This window comes from Gobio gobio (genome assembly GCF_949357685.1).
Source record: "Gobio gobio genome assembly, chromosome: 8".
Lineage (NCBI taxonomy): Eukaryota > Metazoa > Chordata > Actinopteri > Cypriniformes > Gobionidae > Gobio > Gobio gobio.
In genome coordinates this window covers 10,636,199-10,646,304 of record NC_137114.1, presented here as the reverse complement: position 1 = coordinate 10,646,304, position 10,106 = coordinate 10,636,199, and the positions used below count along the sequence as shown (strand labels likewise).

At 43.7% G+C, this 10,106-nt stretch overlaps 1 long non-coding RNA gene across 1 annotated transcript; it reads left to right on the top strand.

The window, feature by feature from the left end:
- The first annotated feature begins 474 nt into the window (after positions 1–474).
- On the top strand, positions 475–1,823 carry LOC307130992. Its single transcript, XR_013817109.1, has 4 exons — positions 475–609; positions 760–965; positions 1,134–1,293; positions 1,390–1,823. It is a non-coding gene; the product is annotated as an uncharacterized lncRNA (long non-coding RNA).
- Positions 1,824–10,106: the final 8,283 nt, after the last annotated feature.

The window sequence follows — 10,106 nt, the reverse complement described above, 5'->3', positions numbered from 1 at the left end:
ACTACACTGAATGAATACATTTTACTGTTCCACATTTGGCTGACCAGTTTCCCCCCCACAGCATAGCTACTGTATATTCTGTATATAACGTTAACAATGCGGTTTTGTTCACATTTTCTTGCAGATACCTTGACCAGAGCACAATCGGTTGTCTTCATCCAAGAGACCTACTGTTGGACAATCGTTTCGGCTTTCAAGGTAAATAAATTGTTAGTCACAATGTCTAGTTACTGGGCTATAAGGAGAAGAATATTGAAAGGAGTTGAGATGGACAAACAGGAAATTGCAGATGTTGGAAACTTTAACAGTATGGAAAATTGTGCCTGTAGTTGTTGTTTTATATTTATATATATATATATATATAATTAATTAAAATAAAATATTTTTTATGTAGATTTCCAGAATGAGAACCAAGCCCTGAGGGAAAGCAATGCACAAGCAGGTGAGAACATGCACTCTTTCTTAAATTTTACTTTTTTGACTGTGATGTAGGTCCAAAATTACCAAATGCCTTTCATTTTGTAGCTTCGGATGACAGCGGCTCACTTCATGAGCAGGTGAAGCAAGTTGGGACAATGTTGACGACGTTTGCTCGTACTGGGCAATCAGGTACAACTTGCAAACAACACCTGTGGTTGTTGGTTTAATTCCCACTGGGGCCACCTGTACATGTAGTAGACCTAGTTGTAAATGTCATAGTTTAGTAGTTGAGGGACCAGGACTGACTGCTTTATTCTTTTATTCTGTGAACCCCTGTAGGTGCAGATCAGACCCTAATGCTGCGACGTCTTGGAGAGTTTGGCGATGTTGTGCGTAGCATGGACAACAAAATGGACACTATGCTGCAACATTTCAGTGCCAATGTGTCTTTTGGAGAGTTATCCCTGCCAGGGGGTCTGTTACTCCCCCTAGACAACCCATTTGGCGTTGCTTGACAACAGTTTGAGGCAGGATAAAGAGCTCCAGTAAGTGTGCTGATTTTGTTTATAATGCTGTAGGGTAATCTAAAAAGTAAAATTTAAGATTGTACACTGCATATTCTACAGTCTGAATCCACAGCCTGTCACATTTTTATATTTATGTATGAGAAGCTTCAGAGATATGTAATTTGTAACACTTTTTTGTATTTTCAGCTTCGGTTTTTGGCAATCAAATGTGGGAGGGACCTAAAGACAACCGTGTGGCGAATACTTCAGAGTATCTTCTCTAATCACCTTTCCATTAATACAACCTGGACGGGTGTAGGGGATAAAGCATGTTTTAGAGACATGTTCCTGAAGACCATTGTTCAAAGTAATATATATAAATATATAAATTTGTTATATATTTAAGTAGATGTGTGTGGCCTTATGACATTCACATGGAATGACAGATCTGTATTTTCTACAGGAGCCATCCGGAAGAACCCGGCAACCCAGGATGCCACTGATGAGGCGGTCCAGGTTAGCGTTATGCGTTACCTGAAAGGAGCATCTGATCGTGAAGGCGGAAAAAGACGCCGCACAGCTGAGAGGGACCCACAGCCGACCTCTTACACCTAGGCTGACTACTGACACCTGGAACCCTTTCTTTATCCTGCAGTCAGTAACATCAAGACCCCTAAAGAAGCCAGAAGTTTCAGGCTACACTCACCCAATCCACACTGTTCACTGTGGAAATTACTTTTTTTTATTCCCTGTGACCCTGCCTTGAAGGCAGCTCCTTGGATAGATATGGGATGGCGAGGTTGTTTGTCCTTTATATAGGCGCACAAGAAATCACTGAAGATAAGCCAATTTGCGCTGCCTCATTCTGGAGGTCGGGGAAAACCGGAGAACCCATAGTCAGGCTTGTTATAATGTTCTGTTCTTCTCCAGAGCTTTACTCTAAATTATTACCATTTATCCTATTGTTAGAAATGGCTTGTTAAATGTGATGTTATACCTCGATTTATTTGGTATCCTGCACATTCTTTGGTACCAAATATCCTCATTATTTGATATAATATTTAATGGTAATTCTTTTCATCCCAGAGCTGACCTATTTGTTATTAACAAATATTGTAAGTGTTATAATTTGCTTTTAAGGCTGTTTTTTTTTTTTTAAAACCAAAATTTAATTGGAAACATGCAGGTTCTTTAGTAAAAATGTTTTGTTATTTATAGGCCTATTTAAGCTTATTTATTGTCTGTTATATTTCATTTATATTATCTTGTATCATTGACAGTTAATGTACTTTGAAATGTGGAATAAAAATGCCAAATGGGAATTTATCTGGTTTGTTCAATTATTATCCATCATAAACTGCATGTTACAAATATATGAATAATAAATAAATATATATATTATTTATTACACAATAAGCGGAGGCAGATCGCTCGAAAATAGCGTTTGCCTCCGACGGCCGCCTTTTGGTATAAAGGCGGCGGAACGGCGGTTTGCCTGCGGGCCGGCGGCGGTACGAAGGCGGTAGGAAGCCGGCTGCCGCTTTTAAAAAGCGGCTGCCGCCGGCGGTGCGCCGTCAAACGTGTTTGCGATTACGCAATTCTGACGCTTCTACAGCCGCCGGATCACCGCCGGTGGTCCGCCGACTCATTGCTATCTGGGATACTCCCATGGCAGAATAATAATAAGAAATCTAATGATTACAATAGGTGCCTCCACACCTTCAGTGCTTGGCCCCTAATAAATGGGGAGCACACAAAAGAGGGTAACGAGGGAAGACAGATGGGGCAAATGAACCAATAATCAGGAATCAAGATGGGCTGGGTTAAACAATAGACAGGAGAGCACATGGCACAAGGAAACACATAACAAGCCATGTGCTCACATCAAACATGACAAACACATGGCACATGGCCAGCAAACACAAATCATAAACCATGTTCCCAAACAAAACATGACATGAACACGCAGCCAATAAGAACACTCAATAGTGTTCACACAAAACATGACAATATGAAAGCATGCAGCCGATGTAAACATGAACCACGTGCTACACAGAACACAACACATATGGACAGAAGAGCGCACGCTCACATGACAAGACAGAGCGCACGAGAACGAGTGAATGCTCATTCCGTGCCGAATGTCCGAATCCCAACACAAAGCTGAAACCAAACTAGACCTGCGCCAGCAGTTCAGGGACGGCCTCCTTGGCGGTGTCAGGGAAAGTAGGAGTCTCTAAGATGACCTGATTCTGATTCTGGCATCAGCTGACATGTGTTGTCTCTCTTCCATACAGTCAAACATACTTTATATGCTCAGGCATTTGGAACGAGTACCTTAAATAAAGATTAGGATTTCTGTTAAATTAACTAAAAACTGCTCTTTGCTTCTTGTGCTTCGTGGAGTGTTGACATGTTTTATAGACTTGGTATTGTTTATTTTTCAAATGTGATTAACACCCACCCACCCCCATCCCATCCCATCCCGAAGCTAGAAGCATTCCTGTGTAATTTGCAGGTTAGACATGTTGCCACCACTTTAAAAGCCACTGAAAGTGTAGCTTACAGAAGCATTCAACACACTCATTGGATACATCTACATTATGGCTACGTTCAGCTTGTAAGTCCAAATCCGATTTTTTTGTGCATGTTACATCACTGTGCATATCCAATTGAAATCAGATAAGATTTAGCATGTCTGAACAGCCAAAAATCACATGAAATACGAGTTTTCGAATCTGTTTCAAGCTACATTCATATATGAATCAAATTCGCATTTCTGGAAATTGGATTTTGTGTGGTTTCTCACACCATGTAAAACGTAAACTTCAGACGTTGTTACAGAAAACATACTGAAAGTCGCTTCAGAATCAAGGTTGTGTTGTTGCAAAGTGCTGGTCGAGCAGAAAATAATAATATAACGGAAACATGTTTTGAAACCGGTGGAAACGACAGCACGGAATAAAGCCGCTCATACCAGCCGTCTGCGGTTCAGCCTCACAAAGGACTACTAAGAACTACTATATACAGGTTCATCATAATTATAAATAATAATAAATAATATATAATTCATTCTAAAATAAAGGTCATAGTAACCCACTAGTAATGACTCAAGTGTTACTACATCCTTCAGAAGGAATTACTAATGATTTTAAAGTGAAAAACATGGTAACTCTAGAAATCACTGAAGTCATTGTAAGCTTTCAAGGTTTTTGTAAGATTTTAATTAGTAAGACTTAAAGGGGTCATATAATGCCATTTTTGTACAAATTAATATGATTCTTTAGTGTCTAAATGAAAAGTATGTAATATACTTTAAAGGTCCCGTTTTTCCTGTGTTTTTGAAGCTTTGATTGTGTTTACAGTGTGCAATATAACATGTGTTCATGTTTCGCGTGTAAAAACACAGTATTTTTCACACAATTTTACTTATCTGTATACCGCTGTTTTCACTGTCCTAAAAACGGCTTGAAGATTTCCTTATTCCTTATATGAAGTCCCTCCTTCAGAAATACGTAACGAGTTCTGATTGTGCCAGCGGTTCCCGTGTTGTGATTCGACAGCAGCTTAGCGCACGTTGCCCAGAAAGGTCACGCCTCTTACCATAACGGGGAGATGCATGTGCTCAAAGTACAGTGTCCCAAAAGGCCAAACAAAGGTGATTTGACTCCGGGATGAAAATAACATTGTCTCAACGACATGGCGACAAACACACTACAAACGCAACCGAACGCAACACTTCCTCTTCTCCACGTGGGAGAGCAACAAGACCACGCCCCCTTTTTGCGTATTCTTGTGGGCGGAGGTTTGTCGACAAAATGTTCTATTTACGTCATTAAAGCAGGAAGTACATAGCCTGGGAAAACCCAGACAACTTCCGGCAAATTTAGATTTGCTCTGCAAGTAGTCTGGCAAAGACCCCATTCAAACCCATTTCTAATCCCTAGAAATCGCGGCACCAATTAGAAACGTTGGGGCGGGCTTTAGACGATGACGACAGCGCAGCGACGTTAGCAGATTTGCCGCCGTGGAGCATCACTCGTTCGAATCAGCTATCGCTTCTGTTTTAAGCGATTTAAACTTTTCCTTTTCGTTAAAACCCGAGCAAAGAACACCACTCGAAGCCTTCATATCTAAAAAAGATGTTATCGCTGTCTTACCGACTGGATTCGGCAAAAGTCTGATACCAGCTTGGCCCTTTGGTGGCTAAACGAATGGGTCTTAGCGAGAGCCCTCTGGTAGTGTTAATGTTTTTCAAAATGTAGTTTTAAGTCCTTTTCAAGGCGAGAATGTAGTTGTTTAAAGCTCAAATCTGTGGTTTATTTATTAAGAGAGCGCCTTTTTAAAAATTTGATTTGCCGTTTTCGGAGTTGTGAGCTCCAGTGGTTCAGCGGCGCTCAATCACTCATCCCCACCGAGAGGCGCCTTTCCTCGGCCAGTCCTTCTGCCGTCTGCCGCTGGCTCTGATGTCTCTGTAGTGGTTAAACATAAGATATGATTCATCTCGTCTTGTGTAGATCTAACGGATGATCTTTGCTCTCATTAATCTATAATTTGTTCCCAGACAGATCGTTTTGTCTGAGGGCAAAGTGAAGTTTCATAACTTTATATTTTTAAGCTATTAAACTTTACCGTTGTAGTCTCCTAGCGCTGACTTTGACTGAATTGCTTTATTTATTGTTTAGCTTCTTATACCTTTTGGGCCCTATCTTGCACCCAGCGCAATTGACTTTGTACACCGACGCATGTGTCATTCCTATTTTGCACCCGCGCAAAGCGCGCTTTTCCCTCCACAGAAGCACGTCGCTAAACTAGTGAATGAACTTGCGCTCCCTGGGCGGTTCAGCGCAAAAAAGGAGGCGTGTTCCGGCGCAAACAATCCCTGGTGCTATTTTGCTGTTCCATTAAACAATTGCGCCACTGACCAGAAAAAACCTAGTCTAAAGTCAGTGGCGCGTTGCGCGTTGTTCATTATGCTATTTTAAGGGCGCATGCTTGACCATAATGTATAGCGTGCACAACGCACATACACTTTGCTCATGTAATCTACACAGATGCAACAGTTATTTTTGCAAATCATAAATTGTTACACTAAAAAAATATTAACACATGAGATGACGGAAATCATTGTGGTGTGCCACGAAGATGTGAAAAAATAGGCATAAATCTAGCTCACAAATGATTCAGGCTAATTGTAATAATTAAGGATAAGACCTGTTTGCCCAATAGTGGCAAGACATATATATAAGGACATCTGACAAATTGGTTTGTCCATCAAGAACCAGGAAAAATAAATCGACTGAAAAACTGAAAAAACTGAAAGACTGAAAAAAAAAAACACTGTGAAATCACCTTTATATACCATAATGTACAATATTACAACTTCACTTCTCTGTCTTTCACTGCTCTTACAAGAACATCAGTCTCCTCGGCTGTGAACCGCTCCTGGCGTGCTCCTGGTAAATACGCCATAATAATAGCAATCCATAATGGAACTTGCGCACCTGCTTTTAAAGGGAATGTTGGATGACTCTCTGATTGGTTTATTCACGTTACGCCCAAACCACACCTATGAATAATGAAGCTACTTCAGACCAACCCATTTTAGATTTGCGCCGGGCACAAGAGCCATTTATCCCGCCGGGAAAATAGCAACAGCGCCGAGACCCGCCCACAAAGTTACTTGCGCTTCGCGCTTTGACACTTGCGTTTCAGATCGTTAAAATAGGGCCCTTTACTTACTTTTATAATTGCTATTGATGATCACACATAAACTGACATTTAACAAAAAGAGACTGGGTTGTGTTTTATGTAATATTTAATTTATTACAGTGATAATCATAGCCTATATTATGCCTATATTATGTGTGTGTTTTTTTAAATGTAAACAAAAAGAGGCTGGGTTTTTTTATATTTCGTTTTGTTATAAACATGCATTGAAGATAATATGCATTGCCTGCTCTACATATACAAATATATACTGAGTGATACTGTCAGCATTGTAGGCGGACTAGTGTCCTCCCGTCCTCGGGAGTTCGTTCTCCGGAGTCAAACTTGGCAAGTCATGGACGCAAGTCAGAAGTTCGCGTACGAAATATGTCATAAAACACCACTGCCTCATTTCATAAAAAATAAAAATCTTAAACATAATAGCCACACGAATGTGGTTCAGGCAACGCGTAGCTAGGCCTACATTGATTATCTTATATATTTATAATAAAACCTCTGTTCTGTGGGCCGTTTTGACACAACACACGTGAAGTGTTGCCTTGACAACAGTTGAGGGTATGATTTGGAGAAATGGCAACGGGAGTCTCTGAGAACACAATTTGAACCGGAGTCGGACCCGGAACAAGATGACGGCCCCAACGAAGTTCGACAATTAAGGTTTCTGACGTTTATAACGTTTCTGACACTTTGATCTATCTTTGTATGTAACGTTACTGGCAGGGTAGTGTCACAGGTCGGAGCGGACCGCGTGAGTCCCGCTCCTCCCTTATTTTTCACCTCGGGGAGGTTCCCAGTGATACCCCAGACGACCAGACACACGAGGACACTGGTCTTTATTAATTTACTTAAAATTGGGGGGAAGGGGAAGTGAGGGGGCTAAAATCCAAGAGGACTGGAGAGTGAGGACACCGCCTCAGAGCTCGCCGGCTCTCTCCGCAGGAGAACCTCAGATAAGTCGTTTCGTCCTTTTTCTCAATGTTTGGCTTCCATGTCCTGCTATGTGCTCACTTGTCTCTTTCTTTCTTTTTCCCAGGGCGGACCTTTCGGGGGATTTACGCCACGGCTTGCTCCTTCTCCTGAACACAGGGGTAGAACGGGTAAGTACAGGGGAACGGGGCGACAGGGGTACCTCTCTCTCTCGGGCGTGCTCCGATGGCTTCCTTTCAGAATGGATCAAGGGGCCGGTGTCATAGAAGTCGGTACCTCCGGGGCATCCGCTGGATCTGGGTCAATACTGGGACTTTTGTTTGGCATACAGGTAAGTATAACTTCGCTCAAAGGATATCACTCACAGACTCTGTAGACACGGTTCATCAGTTTCTCTCTCCTTGTTCCAGGCTCTGTGATAGCGGTGGCTCAGGGGGCTTGACCACGGCGGTGGTGCTGGATCGGGCGCTTCTCTAGATGGCTTCACACAGGTAAGTGCAGGTAAGTATGACTTTGCTCAATGGATATCACTCACAGACTCCGTAGACACGATTCGTCCGTTTCTCTCTCCTTGCTCCAGGCTCTGTGATAGCGGTGGCTCAGGGGGCTTGACCACGGCGGTGGTGCTGGATCGGGCGCTTCTCTAGATGGCTTCACACAGGTAAGTGCAGGTAAGTATGACTTTGCTCAATGGATATCACTCACAGACTCCGTAGACACGATTCATCCGTTTCTCTCTCCTTGCTCCAGGCTCTGTGATAGCGGTGGCTCAGGGGGCTTGACCACGGCGGTGGTGCTGGATCGGGCGCTTCTCTAGATGGCTTCACACAGGTAAGTGCAGGTAAGTATGACTTTGCTCAATGGATATCACTCACAGACTCCGTAGACACGATTCATCCGTTTCTCTCTCCTTGCTCCAGGCTCTGTGATAGCGGTGGCTCAGGGGGCTTGACCACGGCAGTGGTGCTGGATCGGGCGCTTCTCTAGATGGCTTCACACAGGTAAGTATGACTTTGCTCTGGGAGTATGTAGCGTTCCCCTCTCCTCTCCTCGGGCCCTGCACACGCACACACAATTTCCTCCGACACAAGCACGTATCAATGGCTATTCAAGAGAGTGCTTACTTGGCTCCGGTCGTGCTACAGCCGTAGAGACAGAGAGTAGGGTGAGGTTCACAGCGTGAATGGTTAGGGCTAGTTACTCCGCCAGCTTCGGGATCGTACCTTCCCCAGAGAGTAGGTCAGCCTGGATAATGGTCTCTGGGACGACACGCACACACACAGCACAACACAGCAGATTCCAAGTGTACACTCTCAAAGTCAAGATGCTGACTCACCCACGGCACTCTACACACTAACCAGGTGTACTTAAGGTCCAGAGACCACTTTTCCCGCGTCGTTTATCTCGGGGGGGGGGATCGCTGAAGCGCTGGTATAGCGAAGAACCAACGAAAAGGACGTTGCTGAAAGCCACCCCGGCGGCTTTCACTGTCCACCGTCTCTGGCTCTCCCACGCTCACTCTCCGCGGTGGGGCCACTCGTTTTCCTAGTTTCAACGTCACAAGGCTCACAGATGATAAACTTCCGATGAAGTTGTTACTGTATACGTTTCTCAGGGTACTCACACATTGATCAACCCGTGTGCTCGTCTTGTTCTCTCTTCCAGTGTCTGGCTCGCGTCCTGATCGCTGTGCTCTCTCTCCCGAAGGGATTTGCTCATTAGCACTTCCGGCAACTGTCCTGCATGTAACTTCTCAGAATCGGACACACACTTGACACTTGAATCACAATGCAAAACTCGGTCTTTATTATACTCAGCCTCGTCTCTTTTCTTCTCTTTATAGCTCTCCGGATCTTTGATCGCTCAGTCCACAATATCCACCTCGTGTTATCCTTTGTTTGCCCAGATGCCCAGATCCTCTCGCCGCAACGGCTGGAAGCGGCTACCACCACGCTCAGCTTGAGCCTGACCCGGAACTAACAGCTGCGGCTGTGTGTGACCGCTGCAACGACTGACCCCGACTGACCCCGACTGACTTCTGGAGGCCCTCTTTGTACTCCTCCTACCTCCCCTTCACCCAATCCGGAGATCGCGCTGTTTATTGGAGCACCTGCCACCGATTCTCTATGATTTTTGGCGCGGGGACGGGAACCCGGAAGTGGTGGTGTTTGATCCGGGCGGAACAAATCTCTGTCACTATGGTTCCGCCCCAGGAAAAGTCACACCGTGACATCAGCCTAGTGAGATACGAATGCTATGTGTTTACTGATGTATACGTTAGTTCATTGTTACCACGTTAACTTTATCACCAGCGTACACAGTTTGTAATAACCATAAAGCGTTGTTCATTATAAAGGTGTGACAATGAATTATAATGAAAACGTCATACATAGAAAGCATGCCGTAATGTAACTTACCCTGTAAACTGTAGCCGCATTCATCGTGAAGCGTGCAAGCGATTTGCAAAGATTAATTTAAAGGTTAATAAAACGTTACACTCACTTCTTCTGGAGGTGCAGCAGG